Source organism: Euprymna scolopes, chromosome 28 (assembly GCF_053919585.1).
Source record: "Euprymna scolopes isolate OS-2025 chromosome 28, ASM5391958v1, whole genome shotgun sequence".
NCBI classification, from domain to species: Eukaryota; Metazoa; Mollusca; class Cephalopoda; order Sepiida; family Sepiolidae; genus Euprymna; species Euprymna scolopes.
Genome location: NC_136509.1, coordinates 65,584,659 through 65,606,515, shown reverse-complemented (window position 1 = coordinate 65,606,515; position 21,857 = coordinate 65,584,659). Strand labels below are relative to the sequence as shown.

General features: G+C 39.9%; 1 protein-coding gene across 1 annotated transcript in view; it reads right to left on the bottom strand.

Annotated features, from left to right (window-relative positions):
- The window catches only part of LOC145249683 (uncharacterized), a 126,590-nt gene that overhangs the window by 15,563 nt on the left and 89,170 nt on the right, over nucleotides 1-21,857 (bottom strand). The gene's annotated exons all lie outside the window — the stretch shown is intronic.

The window sequence follows — 21,857 nt, the reverse complement described above, 5'->3', positions numbered from 1 at the left end:
AGCAAGAAACTAATGGCAGATGAACCAGCCCGATGTGGCAACAATATTCCATGCATGGGTGAATAGTGGCTTTGTAGAGATACAGGATTCACTCAGGTGTGAATAACCTTCTAGCATGGTGGCAATAGCCCATGTTCTTCATAGCTACCTTGGCAATTACTTTAATGTATTTGTTCCAATTCATGTTGGCTGTGAATAGTGATTGAGAAGTAATTGGTGGTTAAGAAGGTGTCTTGTAGTTATTAAAAGAAAAGGAGCTTAGTTTACATTCAAAGACCCATTCCACTACAGACTAAAGGTCTACCTCTAAAGATTTATATATATAATGTTTTAACGTACAACCATGAAGGACAACCTGGATTTCTCTTTCGTTGAAGAAGAATTTAAGAAGTTAAGTATTTAAGAATTTAAGAAGTTTAGTATTCATCCATATGAGTTAATTTTCATGAGAAGACCATCATGCCAAAATATCAAAGGCTTTAGATATATCTATGGCTATTGATCTAGCTTCACCTGTCTTATTCAGTGCATGGTATATGCATTCAGAGATGACAATTAGGTTATCTGCAGTAGAACAGGCATGCCTAAATCCATACTTTCAGTTGGAAAGAATTTTATCTATGAGGTGACTTGTGCTTAATTAAGGACAAAGATTTTGATGAAGAGAGGGAGGAGGCTAATGAGGCGATAACTGAGTGGGTCAGGTCTTTTGCCAGACTTCTTAATAACTAGTACAACAGAAGGAGTTTTCCAGCAGTCAAGAAAGCAAGATTTGATAAGGCTTTGTTATAGAATTTGTATAGAGAACCAGGGCAACTTCAGCAGAGCATTTTTTAATAGTATAGCAGGGATGACATCAGGGCTATACGTTTTTGAAAGGTCTAGATTTTTTATGGCATCAAAAACAGGAGAAAATATGATTTTTGGATCATCGAAGAGTTGGGGCTCCTGTACTTTCAGTCGGAATACAGCAGTTAGAAAAACTGTCAAACTAGTACCCTCAAATCTGTCAAACAAGAGCGTCCCAGCCTGTGTGGACATATGAGACATCCTAAATATGCCCAGTTTTAGGGGCTTGGAATGAGACAGGAGGTAGAAATCGCGTTTATTGCTCTAGACAGGAAACAAGGCCAATCATTGAGTGCCTCTGGCTAATAGACAAAGAAGGAGTATGAAAGCCGGGCAATAAGCAGAGTCTGCAGTAAAATATGCTAGTATTATTAGAAAGTAAAGCCCCCCCCCCAATTCCCAACCATAAATAGCAGCATCGGACATTTTTTTTTCTTTATCCCTTTCCTGAAACGGATGTACAAGGTCAGGTTTGTACTACTTTTTAATCACACGCCCCTTCGATCTTTAAGATCAATAATTGGTCTCAAGTCCACCATCCACACTGGGCGTCTTCGTTTGCAGTGTGACTGTTGTATAGGTTCTTCTTCAAGAACTTCATCATCCTCTTCTTCCTCTGGTGGCAAAGAATCTCTCTGTATGTCTAAGATGTGACGTGGCATTCTATTAAATGCCACTTTGTTTTAGGAGTGTACTTCAGTTACAATATACTTCTTCCTCAGTGGGTTGTGCAATGAGAATTGGGTGGTTTCACCACACCTCTTCACCACGTGATCTCTGTGTGTGCCTGTTCCACTCTCTGTTGCAGCCAATGGATGTCATCATTCATATGTAAAAATAGATCAGTGTGGCACTGACTATTCATCTTGGCCAGATTTCAGTGCCATATTATAACAAAATACAGCATATTGGGGTGAAATTTGGCTTCTCGATGCCACAACTTTAATCGTGCAATGGTGCATTGTTCTACCACCTCTTGGAGATCTTGCATTGTGATGTGCAGATTCACTTTTCTTGCTAGGTATAAAAGTCATTCCGTTTCAAAATGATGCATCTTATGCAGGTCTTTTTGATACTCTACTCCAAAACACACTGGAGCCATGTCTTTCTCTTTCCTTAGTCAGGATTTCTTCACTCTCATCAGCCCATCTGCTTTATTTTTCTGTGATGGAAGCAAGGTGACAGTTACCTTCAGTCTGAATTCTTGGATCAAGTTTCCAGGAGTGCCAAGTAAACTCTTAATAAGTGTTTATATTTTATTTCAGTCAGCCGTTGCAAAATTATCTAGAAAGCGCCCCCCCCCCCAAGAAAGGAAAAAAAAGTTTTAGGATTACTGCTCTCCCTCCCACCGCGACCCTTTCCCACCCCGTCTGTCATAAGCATTGAAACCCAAAAGCAAGAGTTAATGAATGGAAAGCATTCAAATGCACTGGAGGTGTCTTTTGGATAAGAAGAAATAAGTTTAATGAATATCTCAACATGTGATAATTCACACCGGTATTTTAAAAATTATTTTGGAGCGAAATTGTTTTTATTATAATTCTTTTGTCGGAGGTGTCTCTTGACAAAAGAAGAAAAAAGTTTGATATATTTAAACGGAAATTACAGTAATGTATTCCATTTTCATTTCATTCGTAAATATGGGAGGGAATTTATCTTCAAATATCTTTAATTTCGAATTAGAACTACGGATATATACTAAGTAAATATTAGTAAGTCCTTTACATACTGTTTTTTTAATGGAGGGTAGACAATGCATTGTGGATGCATTATCGGCAGCTCTCGTTACTCTTGCTTCTCCTTATTTCTCCCTCAGTCCCAATTTCCAATGAATGATTTTTCTGACAAAGGATAAAGAAAAAGCTGCTTTCCAGATCGGCAGTACTTCGTGAACAATAGCCTGAGATGTCGGAAATTTTCTGTTTCTATGTCTATCCTTGTGTCCATGTCACTAGTAAGAGTACTGGAGGTAAATGTTCCATCTGGGCTGACGTTATCCGCCTGATATTCAGGGACTCGAACCTTGGATTAACCACTAAGGAGACTGTCCTATCAGCAGGTGCAAAGTACTGGGGCTACTGTATTGCCATCTGGTGAATGGATTCTGGACCATGCAGTAGTTTATGGTGGGGTCTCTCGATGCCATACTAGTGGGTAATTGTTACAGCTTTACCTTATCATGTGCTACAAAAAAAAAAAAAAAAATTCCTGTCCTTTTCTCTCCTGTTTTCCTCTTTGTCTTGCTCTAATCAAGTTTGTCGACCTGTTCCACAAGTCCCAAATCCTCAACATGAAATATCTCAAAAACACGAATAAACCTAGAACCCCATCCTCCAACGTAGATCCCTACTGCCATGTCTCCTTTTCCAACATCAGGGGCCTACATTCCAACCTTCCAGAGGTTGAAACCCAATTACAGGAGACGAAACCGGACATATTCTTCCTAAGCGAAACTGGCATAAGGCCGACAACTTCCCTAGTCGAGTTCATAGTTAAAGAATACTATGACTTAACATCTAAATCTGACCCCCAAGATCTCCATGGGCATGGAATATGTGCCTACATTTTTTTTTTTTTGTTTTTACATGGAGGTCACCACTTATCAAGGTCCAGAAGTCACTCGGAGATAAGGGTTATTGCATGTATAGTAACGCTCTGATCCCCATCTATGGTAACACATCAAAGGCCGTAAATGACAAAGTTCTCTCTGATTCTCTCTCCTCTGATCTCGAGCACGTAGTACAATGAGGGAAGAGGTGGCTGGTTACTTTTAATGCATCTCCTATCTTTACATCATCAACGCTCTGATCCCCATCTGGCATCAATTGAAATGGATAGCTCTCGTCTAGGGGAAGTTTCATGTTTTGATAAGCTTCTGGGTTTGACCTTTACTCTTGATTTGAAATGGAACACATACATCAAGTCAGTTGCCAAGGTCGCTGGAAAAATGGTAGGATCCATCTACCGCTCCAGAAGATATCTCACTACTGATGCAATTCTCTATCTATATAAAAGCCAAGTACGTCCAAGGATGGAGTACTGCTGCCGCATCTGTGCAGGAGCTGCTAAAAACAGCCTATCCTGCCTTGACAGAGTACAAAATAGGCTTTGTGGCTTAGTGGGGGATGCCCGTTTCTCTTCCCTTCAACCTCTCTCCCACAAGAGAAATGTTGCGAGCCTCTCTTTGTTTTATAGTTATTTTCATGGAAAGTACTCGTCTGAGCTCCAATCTTTGGTCCCCCCCTCGCCAATCTTTCACGATAAACACCCATATAGTTGAAATCACTGCCAAAATATTTTCCCCACTCTTTATCTGTGCCAAAACCAAAACATAGATTGCATGAACAAAGCTTCTTTCTGTGGAACTGTTCCGTCTGCCTGTTTCCCACCTGACTACAACCTGGATGTCTTCAAGTTCAACATAAACAAATTCCTGATGAACCACCCCCTTAAGTAAGACACTAAATTAAATCTCTAATACTAACGTACTGTACATGTAATAACCCTTAACCCCGAATGGCTTCCGGGCCTTGATAAGTGGTGACCACCTTGTAAAAAAAAAAAAAAAAAAAGAAAAGAAGCATCTCTGCTGCTCTTTTGGTCTTCATCTGTTTATCACCAGACACCTCCGATTTAAGCCATAAAGCCAGATCGATACCCTTCGTCATAGCATAAAGTTCTGCAACATTGTTAGGGGCGCTATCATCCTTTTTTCATAGCCAAGCACCATCTCCAACAGTCGCTTCTATTTCAAATAATACCCCTAATGCTAGGCTGCTAACGTCACTCCATATTACCCCTTCGTGGCTCCTTTTTATATACCATTCTCCTTTTACAGGATCCATTTTTTTCACTTCTGCAATGCCTTCTTGTATCATGAGCAGCACTTCTTGATCAATTGCATTCTTCCAACTGTCTGTACCTATCTGCCTTTTAATAAAACTGCACGCAACTATAGGTTAATGTCCAACCAACTTTCCACTTACAGAGAAAAGCACTTTCTTGGTTAGGCTTTGGGTATCTCGTTTCCTCATCCAAACATCAACTTTCCTGCCTTAATCCAAAAGCCATTCCATTTTGTTAACAGATAGGTCTGTGGTCCACTGCCACTCTACCATCCATTTATCATCAAAGTAGACCTGAAAGTTCTCATTCTCAATCAGATGTGGCCGTCGGGTTTTGCTGGTTGGGTGTTGTTGCTCCTGGTTGTACTTCTTGTCATTCTTGGTGCACTCTGATTGCCGAACTTCATCTGCTCTTTAGCAATGGTAAGCTCCTCCGAATCGGTCTATCACATCCAGCCACAGTACCACGTCAATTTCTGCAAGAAGCCTATTCAGTACAATCATTTTTAGTTGCAGTAGCATATTCCTCACCACGATCTCAGCATCAGCCTCTCTACAACATTTCACTTCTCTGCCATCTACTGCTTTAACGTTGCTGGTTCCATTCCAAGAATTGCCAACATTGTAGTAACAAGTATTGTTGTATATCTGAGATCAACAAGGGCTCTGGCCCTTTTCCCGTTAATAGCGACTAGTATTTGTGGCAACAAACTCTCACATCTTTTCACTATAAAAGGGGTGACTACTGCTGCAATAGCCCCACTTTACTCGTTTCTCGGAAGCAAAGAGCAATTCCTGCTAATGTGCCCCATCTAGCCATACTGAAAACAGAAAATGTCCAGTCACGGCTCCCTACAGTTTCACATCAGGTGGGGTCCTTGACATCTGAAGCATTTACCGGTAAATCTACGACTTTGTTTCATTAATGTTCGGTCCTCTCTGCCTTGATTGTTTGCCGCAGAGGCTGCGACTGCCCCCAGTTCACCAATCTGTTTTGCCAGTATTAACACTTCCATGGTTTCAATTTCAGTAAGTCGTTGCAGTTCCATAGAGATGCGGTCAGGGAAACTCAGTTTAACAGTCTTCGCAAGGTTGTATTCTGTATATCCAGCCAATCCCGCTAGTCGCTTTATCTCTTCTGCATATACATCCACCAACTCTCTGATCTCTGAGCTTATTATAAGCCTAAAACGTTCTCTCTGAAAATGCGGCCTTTAATCGGTTCTCAATACTCTCAGCAATGGTCTGACCTGTCTCTCCCATTTTTAGATAGACCGCTAAAGTCTATCTAAAAACACATTGGAATCTAAACACATTGGAATCAATGTGGCTATGTCTTCAATCTTCTGTAGCTTTGCTACCAACTTCAGTTTGTTAAGCCACGCGACCGCATCACCTTTTCCAGTAAACGGCCTTAGGATGTCGCTGCTTAATCTTACTCGACTGTTCATTTTTGTCATTGTGCTGAAATGCCTTGCAGTTAAATATGTTGGTATTATTAGAAAGTAATGTCCAAAGAAAGAATTCCCAACCATTATGTTCTCTTTCTTGCAATTGTCAGTATCAAACTCGAGCACACATCTGTCAGAACTTCTACCAAAGAGAGACACGTTCTCTCTGGCACAGGATTTTTATCTTATTTGCATATTTCCCCAACTCTCTTTACCTCCAATGACCACCAGTCCATAAATAGCAGGAGCTGCCATATTTTAAAAAAATTCCTTTCCTGAAACGGACGGCACGTTGTACAAGGTCAGGTTTGTAGTACGTTTTAATCACAGAGTCAACTACTCCTGAAGCAGTTTAGGTTTGCAAACCGGTAATTTGTTTGAGTCATCAACTCTAGGGAGATTGTCAGCCAGAACTAAGGAGGTCTCTGTCCACAGTTTGTTTGGTGCCAAGGCGTATGATGTCAGTGACACAGGTTTATCAGAGTTTTCCTCCTAGATGGGTGACCTGAGAAAAACTTTGGGTCCATCAGTACTGAGAGAGGCAGCCCTACACTTGGGCAGTAATTTAACATTTATTACTTCTCGTTTTCAACAAATCATAATCATTATTGAGATAATAACAATAATTTCAACGTCTATTTTACAAGATGGCAGGAGTTGGACTATTTTAAGAAATTGACATCAAAAGTAATCTATTTCTCAATAGGTCTTTATTCCTCAGGTTCACTTTTATCACTTTCTGTTTTCCTTGGCCTTCGCTTGTGAATAAAACTTGCTACCTCAACTGTTCTACATACATTAAAGCAAGAACTTGCATTCATTCTTACAATGTGGTTATACCATCGAAGTATACTCTTCTGCACACATCTCCCTATACTGTCCACATTTAATCTTCCTCAGAGATCATCAGAACTAAGTCTGTCTTCATAAATCACAGTATATATCCTTCGTATCATATTCATATCATTTCTCTCCATGCAATGCATGTCCTCAACAAAACCATGCCACTGTATCTTTCATCAGTAAACAATCCACCTAGGAATTTGGGGATTGATCTCAAATATTCTTAACATATATTATCCAAGACATTTGAAAAAAAGAGATACCATTTTGATCTAAGACCTTACAAAATTACTGTAGGATCTGATGCTTTATTTATTACTTGAGCATTATAGATATTAAATAATAGAAATGCTAAGAGGTTCAGGGCTTGGAGGAGGGGTACACAGGTGTGATGCTATCTGTATTCCTGCCTACTTTTAAGTGTTAGTAAGTTGGTGCAAAAGAGACAAACAATGAAATAAGCTTATCAGCTAATATAGTGAAGTAAAAAAAAAAAGAATTTAAAAAAAATATATAAGATACAGCTGTTCCTTCCAAAAGGTCGAGCTCTTCAACGTCCAAAAATAATTCACCGTCACAAAAAGAATTCGCCGTCACTTCTTCCATCCGTCGTTTCACTCTCTGCGCTCTTCACACCTGCTTAAAAAAAGTACCGTTTATATGCTGCCCATTTCTCCACTTATGCAAATTGACTATCAACCAGAGCCATCTAGTTTTCCATTTCTCCAAACAGCCAATTTGCAAAGGGGGACAACTCAAACACACGCCCCCTTGATCTACACGATCATCACATGTCAACCCATAACTTAGTCGCTCGACCAACATGGCGGCCATCTCTCTCGCTGCGATCTCCACGGAGCCTCTTCGTGAACGTCGCTACTTGGCTCAACATCGGTGTCTTCCTCTGATGACACCACTACCGGCCGCACATCAAGGATATGTCGAGGGATGCCGTCGATAGATACATTGTTCGGGGACTGGACACTTGTCACAATGCCCCTCCCCCAGCGTGTGGTACAGCGAGCATCAGGCGGTTTGATCCACACTTCCTCTCCCACTCGCACAGTCGCTCGCTTCTCGCCTTCCTCCGCGGGTACCTGTGCAGTTCGGGGATGCCGCCACTCATACTTGAAAACTGCCCTCTGCGGCACTGACTTCACTTTTTGCCCTGACTTTGGAGCCATATTATACCAGAAGACAGCTTCTGGCGGCGAAATCTGGCCCCTTTCAGCTATAGCCTTAATGGTCCTGTGATGCCGCTCCACAATTCCGTTTCCGCCTGGTCTATATGCAGCCCTGAAATAGCGCCACACTCCCCACTTATCCAACACATTCTCCATGGCAGCTGAGTGAAAGGCAGTTCCATTGTCCATTAGCACTTCCGTCACTGGACCCCTCTCCAAAAACACCTCTTCCAAGACCTTTGCAATTTCACCTGCATTTTCCACCTTGATTTCCCTCCAAATGGCTACTCTTCCTGGTCCACAGTCGGCCATTGACAGATACGGCCTCTGTCGATAGTGCGTTACGTCTATCGCCAACCTGCTCCAGTTCTCTGCCACCTGAACCTCACCAGCTTCATGTCTACTCGGCGCAGGGTCGATTGATTGACACCAGCTGCATCTCTCAACCACTGTCCTAACGGCCTCCTTTGTGATTCTGGGGTCCACCTTCCTGGCCAAGAACAAGGTTCTATCCACTCCAAAATGGTGCATGTCATGCAAATCCTTCAGAGTGTCTTCATTCAAACAACATATTGCAACAGCCGCCTCATTCGGCACCTTTAGCCAGGTCTTCCGGACCCTCGTCATCACATCTGCTCTGCTCTTCGCTGAAGGAACGATAGTGACCCTAAGTTGAAGATCAAATTCCCTAATCAGCTCCCTTAACATCATCAATCGACGCTTTACTAGCATCTCGGCAGCACCTTTCATCTTCACCCTCCTTTCTCCTGTAGCTTCGGACTGGATCCAAGAGAACACAGTGGCTGAGTTGGTCCTCACCTCAACATTCTGTAGCCCCCATTTCAAGGCTAAGTTGATGCCCTTCACAACTGTATCCAGTTCCTCCACATTTATGTGAGCCACGTCATCCTCCTTCCGCAACCAAGCAGCATCTTCTGCAGTAAGACCACCTATCTCCAAGGTGACCCCCACTGCTATATAGCTTGCATCACACCACACAACACCTTCTGCATTGTTGGGTACATGCCAAACACCTCTCACTGGATCCTCCCTCTTCACCTCTTCAATAATCTCTCTCATAATGTCCACAGTCTCTTTATCAACTCCATCCTCCCACTTCGCTCTACTAGCTCGCCTTTTGATATAACTACATGCAGTCCGTAGCCATCCTGCAATAGGGTAATTGCCCACCAGTCTTCCGCATATTGAGAAGAGTTCTCACCTGCTCAATTTTTTTTTTTTTTCCCCTCCGGAACACTAACCATCCTATCTGGTCCTTTCTTAGTTGGAGCCCTAACACAGCTCCTCCCTCCAACGATTCTGGGCGTTTTGCAATTAGCCCAAAGCTGTTGAGGTGTTTTACTACGTCCTCAGCAGTTGTTACCGTCTCATCCACCAAAATATCATCAATGTAGGAACTGGTGGCTCTTCTGACTGCATCCTCCATGCTTAGCACCGTTTTGAGGATCGCTGCCATGATTTTTGGTGAAGAATTCAGGCCAATACCCAACCTAGTCAGGCAGTACGTTCGGCCCTTGTATCTGATCAGCTGGTATTTCCAGAATTCCTGTGAAATGTGGATCTGTAGGTATGCAGATTTTAAATCCACAATGGCCGCAGCCTTCTGAATCTGCCTCCACTCTCACATGGTCTCTCTGCACACGTCAATCACATCGCCTCCCGTGTGACACGCAACGTGTACGTTCAGCTCCCTGAAGTCCAGTACTGGCCGAACTTTTTGTTTTGTGGGCTGAACAACTGCCATTAACGGCAGCACACCTTCCACCTTCTCCGTCCATGGTCTTAAAATCCCCTCTGAGATCCATCAGTCCACCTCCTTCTCAAATTCAACTCTTGTGCCTCCTCGCAACGTATGCTCGTAGCATTCCACTCTGTTGTTCAGTATGGGAGGTTTTCCCTTCCATGCCCACTTGACTGTCCATTTCTCACCATCAAAGTGTGCAGAGAAATCTTGGTCCTCTATCGTGCAACTTTTGTCTAACCCGGCCGTTCCTGTGACACCTTTTTTGAATTGCACACCTGCAGCCCCTTGATGTCCTCCAAATCTCACGGAGTTCTTATATACCATAACGCCCCCTAGTCAAGCAATTGCGTCCATCTCTAGCACCACATCAACACCTGTGACAATTTTGTTAATAACAATCACCTGGATTGTTAGTGACATCCCATGTACCATCAACCGAATGATACTTGTGCCATTGCACTTGACCTCTCTGCCGTCAACTGCCGTAATGCTGCTGGTTCCATTGCATGTGTCAACCATGTCTTTGGTGACAATTGTTGATGTACAGCCCGTGTTGACAAGGGCTGTTGCACTTCGTCCATTTAGGATCACCTCTACTTGTGGTGACATACCCTGAAGCGCCTTCATCAAATAAGTGGGGTAGCCACCGGCGCAGTGGCTTCCCCCTGTTCGTTTCCCTGGGGGGCAGAATCTGCTGATGTGGCCGACTTCCCCACAGCGGTAACACGCGACTTCTGGCTTTGGCTCCCTGCACTCCCTCGCCATATAGGGGCCTTGGCATCGGTAGCATCTGCCAGAGAACCTGGGTCTCTGCCACAGTCCTCTCTGCTTTTCATCCTTCACAATTTCCTGCTGCAGTTTGCTTCGTTGAGTGACAGCTACGATTCCCTGCTCACTCTTTTTTTTCCTGGCCAGCACCCTAGGCTGTGTAATCAACTCCGCCACCTCCATAGTATTTACACCGGGCAGTTGCTGCAGAGCTATAGAAATATGGTCCGGGAAACAATTGATAAAGGCCATCTTAACCATCTGTCGACGGCCTCCTCCATTGAATCCTGCTAGTCCCGTCAATCTCCTGATATTGTTGGCGTAAACATCGACAGCCTCTCCGGTCCACACCATACAGCTTAGTTAGCCATATGCCACAAACGGTCCTTCGGTAAATGCTTCCTTCAACTTTTCCTCAATGGCGTCAACAGCCAGTCGATCCTCCTCCCACATCTCCAGATATAGGGCCAGAGCATCACCATCAAGATACAGCGGTATCAAGCTGGCTACATCCACGATGACCTGCAACTTAGCGACAAGTTTAACCTTGGTCAGCCAGGTTATAACATCTCCCTCTCCAGAGAACATCTTAAGCATTTCACTGCTGATTCTCTTTGCTTCCATAGTTCCCGCCGAAATAGCTTGTAGTGAAGTAGAAAAAATAAAGAAATTTAAAAAAAATATATAAGACACAGCTGTTCCTTCCAAAAGGTCGAGCTCTTCAACGTCCAAAAATAATTCACCGTCACAAAAAGAATTCGCCGTCACTTCTTCCAACCGTCGTTTCACTCTCTGCGCTCTTCATACCTGCTTAAAAAGATACCGTTTATATGCTGCCCATTTCTCCACTTATGCAAATTGACTATCAACCAGAGCCATCTAGTTTTCCATTTCTCCAAACAGCCAATTTGCAAAGGGGGACAACTCAAACCACAGCTAACAAGGGTTTATCAGTAGAACAAAGGCATAGGAAGTTATTTTAGGACAAAGAACTGAATAAGGGATTTTTCAATATATTTTAGAGTTAGTGTGTGGATGTTTTTTTAGGTGTGGCCATGAATTTTGTAACAATTGTAGACAGTTACAAACAGTGGAAGCCAGATCGTGGCTTTTGGAGATCAAGATGAACTGACATCAACTGGAGATATGGATATTAGCGCTTAAATAGTAGTTTCCCTGTAGTGTTGTAAGTAAATGAAAACGTAAAACAAAACCTCTTTCCAAGGCTTTATTGAACAAAATTCACAGCAAATAAAGCAAGAGAGAAAGAACTGAAGACTTTTAAAGAAAAAGAAATGCGTGCAAAATCACGTGGCAAGAAACTGAATTTGCATTTTTTTTTTTTTATTAATAGTAAGAACAAAACAATTTAAATGAAAATATTTTAAACAGAACAAAACAATTTAAATGAAAATAACAATCTCCCCCACTTGTAAAAGAGATTGTAAATAGTTTTTGGTTTTATAAATCCAGTCACTGGACTGGTCTGCAAATTCTGTTAGATCGGTGTGGCCGTAATTCGCTATTGAAGGACTGGTGGCCTTCTGGGAAGGTTAGTTCTCTAACATTCACGTATGTGGAGACTTCAATGTTCACAACGTCGAATGGTTGACCCACTCAAACAAGACCGATGATGAGGGGAGGTTCTGTCATGATTTCTCCATTGCTTATGACCTCACTCAGATTGTTCACGAACACGCCCGTGTGCCCGACAATGACAGCCAGTATGCGAGTCTATTAGACCTTTTTCTCACAACTTTCCCTGAACTATGTTCAGTTTCTGTTCTGTCGCCTCTGGGATCTTCCAACCACTCTGTTGTATCAATTAAGATAAAAATGAAATGTAATGTCCCCAGACGTACCTCTCCATCGAACAGTATATCGATACACTAAGGCTGACTGGGATAGCTTCCGTACATCTATATTGGATCTACCTCTGCATTCCATGTTTAAAAAGGATATGTCCTCTTTAGTATCAGACCTGACGGAATGGTTAATTGTAGGTATTGATCGTTTCATACCCTCGAAAAAGTTCCAGCAAAAACCTAACAGCCAGCCATGGTTCTCTCCAGAATGTGCTGCTGCCATTGCACACAGAAATCGCTTTTTCCACTGCTTCCAACGTAATAGATGTATGGAAACTAAAGCCGCTTTCAGGACTGCCAGCAACCATTGTAAGAAAGTAATAAAGAATGCAAGAGAGTTGTATGCTCAATCCGTCAAGTCCAAAGTAGCTGAGCAGCGGCTTGGTTCCCACCAGTTTGGGCAAATAGCAAACAGAATCCTGAACAGAAGTGTATGCTCTATCCCAACTATCATCAATGGACCTGAGGTAATCTCGTCAGCATCAGACAAAGCCAAACTCTTTGCCAAGAACTTTGCAGTTAATTCTACTCTTTGCAACCAAGGCTGCCAACCCCCAATATTTCCTCCTGTATCAGAAAACAAGCTATGTGATATACATATATCTGTACGTGATGTTGCCAAGCTAATCAAAAACCTTAATTCCAGTAAAGCAACTGGCCCTGACGGTATTCCAATTATAGAACTCAAAAAACTTCGACCAGAACTAGCGCCCATACTTACAAAACTGTTTAAAGGTTGTCTTAAGGAGAATAGCTTCCCATCACCCTGGAAAATCTCATCAGTGTGTCCTGTATTTAAGAATTCAGGTGATCGCTTATCCCCCTCTCAGTACAGGCCAATAAGTCTTCTGTGCGTCATGAGTAAGTTGCAGGAATCTGTGCTAAATACAGAAGTAATCAACCATCTAAACAAAAATAACGTTCTTTGTGACACACACTATGGTTTCCGTTCTGCTAGATCTACAGCAGATGTGCTTACAGTTATATCGCATAGGATTAGCAAATCTATTGACGGAGGCAACCTTTCTAGGGCAATTACTCTTGACATATCTAAGGCCTTTGATAGGGTATGGCATAAAGGTTTACTTCACAAGATCTCTAGCTATGGTATAGCTGGAAATGTCGTCTCAATTATTAAATCATTTCTTTCTGATAGGTTCATAAGAGTAGTAGTTGAGGGGCAAAAATCAGAATCTCACAGTATTAATGCTGGTGTCCCTCAGGGGGGCCATCCTGGGCCCAACTCTTTTCCTGATCTACATTAATGATCTTCCAAATCACATCCTTACATCATTTGTAGACATTTATGCTGATGACACCACCATTTATGGTAGAACATCTAAGACAGTAAACGACCAAGTTCTCTCCAATTCTCTCTCCTCTGATCTTGAGCACGTGGTACAATGGAGAAAGGAGTGGCTGATTACTTTTAATGCATCTAAAACCAAGCTTCTCTCTTTACATCATGAACATTCTGATCCACATCTGGCATCAATTGAAATGAATGGCTCTCGTCTTCAGGAGGCCTCAAGTTTTGACAAGCTTCTGGGTTTGACCGTTACTCCTGATCTTAAATGGAACATGTACATCAAATCTGTTGCCAAGGCCGCTGGAAAAATGGTGGGATCTTTCTATCGATCCAGTAGATATCTTTCTTAGAACTGCACGCCTGTGTAATTGTCTTCCGTTTTCCTGCTTTCCGGCTGACTACAATATGGTTGTCTTCAAGTCTAACGTAAATAAGTTCTTGATGAGCCGTTCCATATAAGTTAACAAATTTACTGAATTTTCATTACTAATGATTACTATATTGTCCAATTTCTACTGTACACTCTTTAACCCTTATCCTTGAGTACCTGTTGGCCTTGATAATGTGGTGATGCCTGTGTAAAAAAAAAAGAAAAAAAAGGGTTCTGACTATTATAGTCAAATTCATTTTCTGTATAAGGTGTAGTACTTACAGGACTTGTTTCGGTCAACTGGGTTGGGTCTGCATTTGCAATGTTGGGTTGAATACTTTTAGCAGAATCTTGAGGACTATCAGAGCGTGAAAAGCGAGCAAGATGTCTCAGCGCTACTGAATCTTCCTAGCCATCATTATGTCGTATTCTTGCATGTGTAGGGTTAGCTTCGAGGAGTTCCACTACCTCGACAATCGGGCCATATTTGCTCCTGTTACCAAACCATTTTAATAATACCTCCCCAGGGTCACAGAGCCAAACAGGTAAAGTAGTACCAGTAGAAGAGCTCCTTTCAAAGTTGAACATGCGTTCGTGATGAGTTGCATTTGTATTAGTGCACAACAGGGAGCAAATAACATTTAAAACATCTTGTAGAACATCCTGCCAAGTGCTAAGGGGTAATCGTCTAGATTCTAGAGCTAATAACAAGATGTTCCAAATAATGCCGTTGTAGCGCTCGCATGGACTGTTGCCTCTTGAGTTGTATGCAGTAGTGTTGCTGGATCCAATTCCAGGTCACATCAAAATTTTTTTTGAATTCTTCCGACATAAACGAAGTTCCTTGATCAGAATGGATAAATGAGGGGAGTCCAAATATGGAGAAAATATTTGTCAGGCACTGGATTGCGGTTTGCGAAGAACAATCGCGACAAGAGAAAGCAAAAGGAAATCGATTGTATTCATTGACGACAGTAAATATGTAACGATATCCCGTCAAAGATACTGGGACAGGTCCTTTGTAGTCTATGGAGAGGCGCTGAAAGGGAGCAGTAGAACGGATCAGTGCATTATTACTAGAATCAAAGAATTGAGATTTTATTTTGGCACAAGTTGTACATTCAGATATCACACGTTGAATTTCATCAATTGAATATGGCATATTTCGTGACCTTACAAAATACCAAAAGCGCTGTACCCCAGGATGTATTAATGAATTGTGTAGTAACTTTAGTTCCTCCAAAGGAAGAAGCAGCAGCACCACATACTCTCGATAATGCATTGGCAACAATGTTTTCACTTCCGGGACGGTGTTTTATGTCGTATGACAATGGGAGAAGTTCCATTTTCCACCATATAATTTTATCATTTTTATTTTTTCCTCGGTTAGCAGGTTTAAACATAAAAGATATGGCTTGCTGGTCTGTTACAATAGTAAAGTGCTTCCCAGCAAGGAGATCCCTCCATTTTCGGACACATTCGACTATGGCATAAGCATCTTTCTCAACTATGTGAAGTCATATTTCAGATGGGTTTAGTGACCAAGAAAAGAACGCTACAAGCCTCTCAGCCTGTAGGAGAGTGCCTCCGATAACCTTTTCTGAGGCATTGGTTTCAATAGTAAATGGCAATTCATCATCAATAACTTTTAAAGACGATTCGGCAACGTCTTTAGTTTTTCAAAGGAATTGATAACTATAGGAGGCATGGGAAATTGTTTATTTTCGACCAGTGGACGAATTTTATATGAATACTTACGTATCCATTTTGCATAGTACAAAAACATTCCAAGACACCTCTTTAACGAATCTGAATTGGAAGGAGGAGGCATTTGTAAAAGAGGTTTCAAACGCTCAGGATCTGGTTGCATAGTCCCGTTTCAAATTTGGTATCCAAGCAAATTGATGGAATGAAGTGAAAACTTTGATTTTTCTCGGTTTATTTCGAGGTTATATGTCGAGGCAGCCTTTAAAAAACATTCCAAATTAACATCATGTTCCTCCTGAGTTTTACCGCAAATAGTAATATCATCTATATATGAAAAAGTCCCAGATAATTTGTTGTCAGAAATAAAAGAATTCATAAACCGGTGAAAAGCAGAAACCCCATTAATGACACCCATGGGTATTCGTTTGAATTGGTACAAACGATTTCCAGCTTGAAAGGCCGTGTAGGGACGATCTTCGGGACAAATTTCGATCTGGTAGTACACTTTGGATAAACCAATTGTACTAAATATACAAAAATAGTGATACCCTGATGTAGTTTTAAAAAAGGCACTCCGAGTATAATGTCCATACAGGAATCAGGAAGCACTGTAAAGTCAATTTCTTTATACTCGCAACCATTGAAGGAAATGTTCTCCGTGCAATATTCAAATAGTTTGAGGGAAACGGCGGATGATGCCATGGAAAGTACAAAATTACGTTTTGAAGTAAACAGCTTCATTGTTTTAACAATACGAGCACTGATAAAGTTATCAGAACTGCCGGTGTCTGTAAGGGCAGTTAATTTTTTTCCTTTAAATTCAACAATTTTATTAATGGGAAGGCACCTATCACCACCTTTAGCATGGGTTACCATAATAGCAGAAATAGAACGTGAAGGTGTTAGCATAGTAGAACTCCAGACTTTGGAGAAATGACCAAGTTTACCACAGTTTCGACATACCTTATAGCGGGCAGGACAATGACGGCGATCATCCTTAAAGTGACGTCTCCCTCCACAGTTATAACACTTGCCATGAGCAAGAAGGGTAGCAGAAAATTGTACAGAGTCACACTCCATACGGGAACCAGTAGAATCAGAAAATTTAATAATGGTGGTCTCCTCGGCAGGATCTGTATACACATTGTTAGTTCTAATAAAAGTAGTAGTAGTAGCAGCGGTTGCTCCAATCGGGGAAGCGTATGATTCAGCACGAAAGTGAGCTTGTTCTAAAACCCTAGCAGATGGAGTAGCCTTTTTGAGAAGTTTGTACTATGAGAGGATAATTTTGCAATTGCAGAAAACACAAAATATAAGTGCTATAGTGATCTACTGATTGATTGCCAGGAAAAGGGATGGAATATGGAATATTATCATTTGGCTGTGAGAACTTGAGGATATGTTGAGCGAAAAGTAATCAACAATCTGCTACATTGTGTTTGTACAACAAAAATAGAAATAAAAAACTTTGTGACAGATGTGCAGGAAGCAGTGGAGAAGGCATCATACTGGATCTGGTTAAAAAAAAACAACAATGAGTGTTGGAGAGAAAAGTAGATTACGTCACTATGATCTCTGGTTGGAGAGGTCTTGACACTACAGAGATGTAGTAGAGGAGTAAGAGCTGAAACTCCTGATAATTATGGTACTGGGTCTGATTGTGGAGCTGTTAGCATATACAAATTACTTTTTACATACTTTTAATTAGGTTTGACCTAGTATTGAATTTGAACAGACTCATCATTTTACATCTTCAAGAATCTACCAGCATATCGATTAATTTATTATCAGTTTTCTTTCAAAAAGATACAAACATTTTCAGATGAACCACAATGACCAGTACAACCCTCCATGCCAAAGACGAAGCCCTCCTCTTATGGCAGACATCAGGATCCATCATCTTCTGTCCTTGTTGTTCTCTGTGTTCAGAGTAAACACCTGAGATCAATGAAGAGGACTTCATGCAGACCAAACAATTCCAAGGCACAATCATCATGAGCTCTATGCAAAAGTCTGACACACTGAACAATGACAACAGTGTTAGTCACCTAAATAATTTAGAATAATTGGATTATTGAAGCTTTTTTTAAATACTATTTGATTCTGAAGTCCAAAAAAGCAAAATGAGAAGTTGTAAAAAGTCTTTATGAAATTGAAAAAAACTTAAATTATCAAACCCTAAACCTTTCGCATGTGAAAAAATTGTCCAATGTTTAAAAGTTTTTTGTCTCGTAATCAAACTGTAGCTGCAATTGTCACCTTATATTGTTTGAGCCAATGAAACTGATCAAATCTTTTGTTAGAAATATCTCTCAACATACTTCAATGTTATAAGGACAAATATGTTTGATCATTCAAAAAGTGTTTTATTTGATCTTTGAAATTGTTTATGTAACATATTCTTTTTAAAAAATTTGATTTATTCACAATAGCTTTATAATACATGGTGAACTGATGCTTAATTTCATTCCAAGTCATTTAAAAATCATGCAACATTAAATGGTTCCATGAACGATTTTCAACAATTTTCCATTTTAAGACAAAAATTTTAAAAAAAAATGTTCTGTTGATGGAAAAAATATCCTAATTGCCACTTTTTTATGTGGAATAATTTTCTTTGCTAACATTATATTCAAGGTTTGCCACTAGATCTTTATCACAGACTTTTCTCTAGCAAAACCATGTTCAGAAACAATTGAAACTTCAGTATGTGGTATACTTTTCTCCAACAGTTCTAGTTTCAATATCGATTTCAATCACTTTTTAATGTGAAAATGCTTCTATTGCCTTCTATTAAACTTGTATTCTCGGGGAAGCCGCTGGCACTTCGGGCCCTCCCTTACTAGTTTCCCGGGCTCATGCAGCTCACTGCTAGGTGACCATTCTGATCATACCTGTAGCACACCATTTCCAAGAACTTCCTGCAGTCTCTCCACAGGTGTGGGCCCCCACATTTGAAACATGCAATCCATGATTTTGTCCCGTTCTGTTCACATTTTTCTAAGCTGCTGTTCATATGGATCCAGAGGGTTGGGTGCTTGTTAGTATTTTTGCAGTTGGGAGCAGCTCGCTTATCTTCATGGTCTTGACACCTGGGACTTGCTGCAGTTTCTTATAAATCCCCTCCAGGAACCAATAACAAACGCCACTTTGGCCACATGACCCACTGCATGCCTTCTAATTCCTGCCAGTTCCACCAATCTTGATTTCATTGGCATATACATCAACGGATTCCCCCATCCACCTCTTAATTTATTGTAGACCTCAAACAGTCCCCCAGCCAAAGCCTGGATCAATCTGGCTCGAATTACATCAGCAATTTTAAAAAGTGGTGAAATGTTTCTTTAAATAAAGACAGACCACCCGATAGACAGAGACTCTTAAAATGATGGGCTGATATGTCTAAAAATATTATTTCAAACTTATATCTGATCGAACACTATGTTCAATCAATCAAAATGCTATTTCAATCCTTATGACAGATCACCAGATTGATAGAGCCAGTCATAAAGATGGATTGATATGTCTAAAACTTTTGTTTCACACTTAAGTATGATCGACAAGTGAAAATGCTATTTCAATCCTTATGACAGATCATTCAACGCAAGACTTTAAAAATGCTTAAAATAGTCATATTTTAAAAAACAAAATGCTTTAAGTCTTCAAAATCCCACAATTTCATTCATGATATATTTGAAGAGTTTTTAGGAAAGAAATGATTAAAATGTTATAAAATGGTCATTGTATGTCAGATAATCGTGTCTAAAACCTCTTCTTTTAGGAATTTCATCAGGAAAACAAAAGCAGATATCGTTTATTGTATATATATATATATATATATATATATATATATATATATATACATATATATATATATATATATTAGCCTACCACTAGATTTATGTCCAAGTGCCTTCATGGACCTGTCGTATCATTAACTGAGCAACACGTTCAGCCCTGAAAAAAATCTCCTTTAACCTTAACAGTAACCCTAAACCCCTCATATAAACTATTAAAAACACTTACGATTGTCCAAAAAGGAAAAAAAAACTTACAGGATAATTTCCCATAAAAAATGGTTAACTGCCCTAAAATCTAAGATTATCTTTCATTAAATTTTTATATCAAATTTATATGTTTGCTGTTTTTTTTTCTTTTTATTTCTGCGAAGTTCGGTGTGTTCATAAGTAATTACCTAAATAGACATAACCACATATTTTAAGAGAGCCAGGGCGAGCGATTTAGCAAATGTTATTCTTATATATAATAAAAGAGGCTCAGTTTTCCCCCTCTGGACCAAAATATTGTAGGTTTACATCAACAGATTGCACATAAAAAATTTAATGTTCACGCTAATAGCCACTACCTTATTTAACTATAGAACGCCATTACAGACACATTAATTTGTAATATTAAAAAAATACATTTATTCCTAGGAGCGCCATTTTCATCATCGTCATAATCTACAGAGAAAGTAGCTCAAATTTCTCCCCCATTCCATAAGTCCTCTTCTGACACTATTTTACATCGTGTGTGTTCATACTTTTTCCTACTTGGTGCTTATGAATTTTTTGGTACCACGCAATTTTTAAATAGTTTTTTCAGGTTAAATTCATGTTTTACAATATTCTTTTTTCTTACATTGTAAGGCTGAAGCACAGATTACTCACTAAACACCCCCTTATGTAAAGAATGGCTTTCAGAATAACATTATTACTTCAGATTTTCGCATGATTACATTTTCAATAATAACGTGATTAAATTTAACCCATTTAAAGTTTAAGAAGCAGATTCACCATTGTTTGTTATTTAAATGAGCCGTTCTGTTTATAATGTTTACTTTTACAGCTTAATTAAAACAGTCACTTTCTGAAATAGCGTTTACATTTATATTTGGTAACGTATAGATGACTACAGGAATTTTGTTCCCTTTAAGGGACACAAGGTTCGATAGCTTTTTGTCACCATAATTCCAGTCTTGCAAACTAAAATAACTTGCCCTGAACTTTACCCTGAACCATGACTTGAAAAATACGTTGAACCTTCCAACAAATTTTGTGACAACCCCACCCCCAGACACAAAATGGAGTGTCTATTCTGAAAGCCATTTATCACATGAGAAGGTTGGGGGTTGGTAAACAACAAAATAGCTGTATTTTAAATTTTTACGCAGAGGAAGGGGGAGGGGGTGCATACTACTACCGGGCAACGCTGGTTAACGGGTCCTGCTAATCTACAATAATATCAAAGAAATCTTGCAATGTATTCATTTCTTACAGTCTTGGTATTAATTTCAATTTCTTGTACATAAAATAGATTACAATTTTTTAATGGATACATGGAATTTTTATAGTATTGCAAGATATTTATGTGCATTACTTGGAAACCATTAATTTCTGGAGATTTGCAGTGCCATATTCGGATTTCTTGCACAAGATTACATTTGGATGGCAAATTTCATTGCTTAATCTTGTGTGTTTTTTTTTTAATATATAGCATTTTTACTGAAAGAGTTGTGTAAAAAATGTGAGAAAACACATATGGTCTTAAAAAGAGAAAAATATCCAAACGTGCACAAAAATGTTCATAACTTCTTTTTTGTTAAATTAAATAATATTCTTAGATTCTTAAGCTCTTTCTATGTATGCCAGTATTGTGATATTTTAAGCATTATCAATGTTTTTCATGCGTATTACTACAAAGAGTTAAAGATGGATTGATATGTCTAAAAACTAAAGTATGACCAACAAATGAAAATGCTATTCAATCGTTATCATGACAAACCACCAGATGGAAAAATGTTGTTTCAAATATAAGCCTGACCAAACAATGAAAATGCTGTTTTAAACTTAAGCATGATAAACTGATTGAGAACTGTAGAACATTAAAAAAAATAAAATC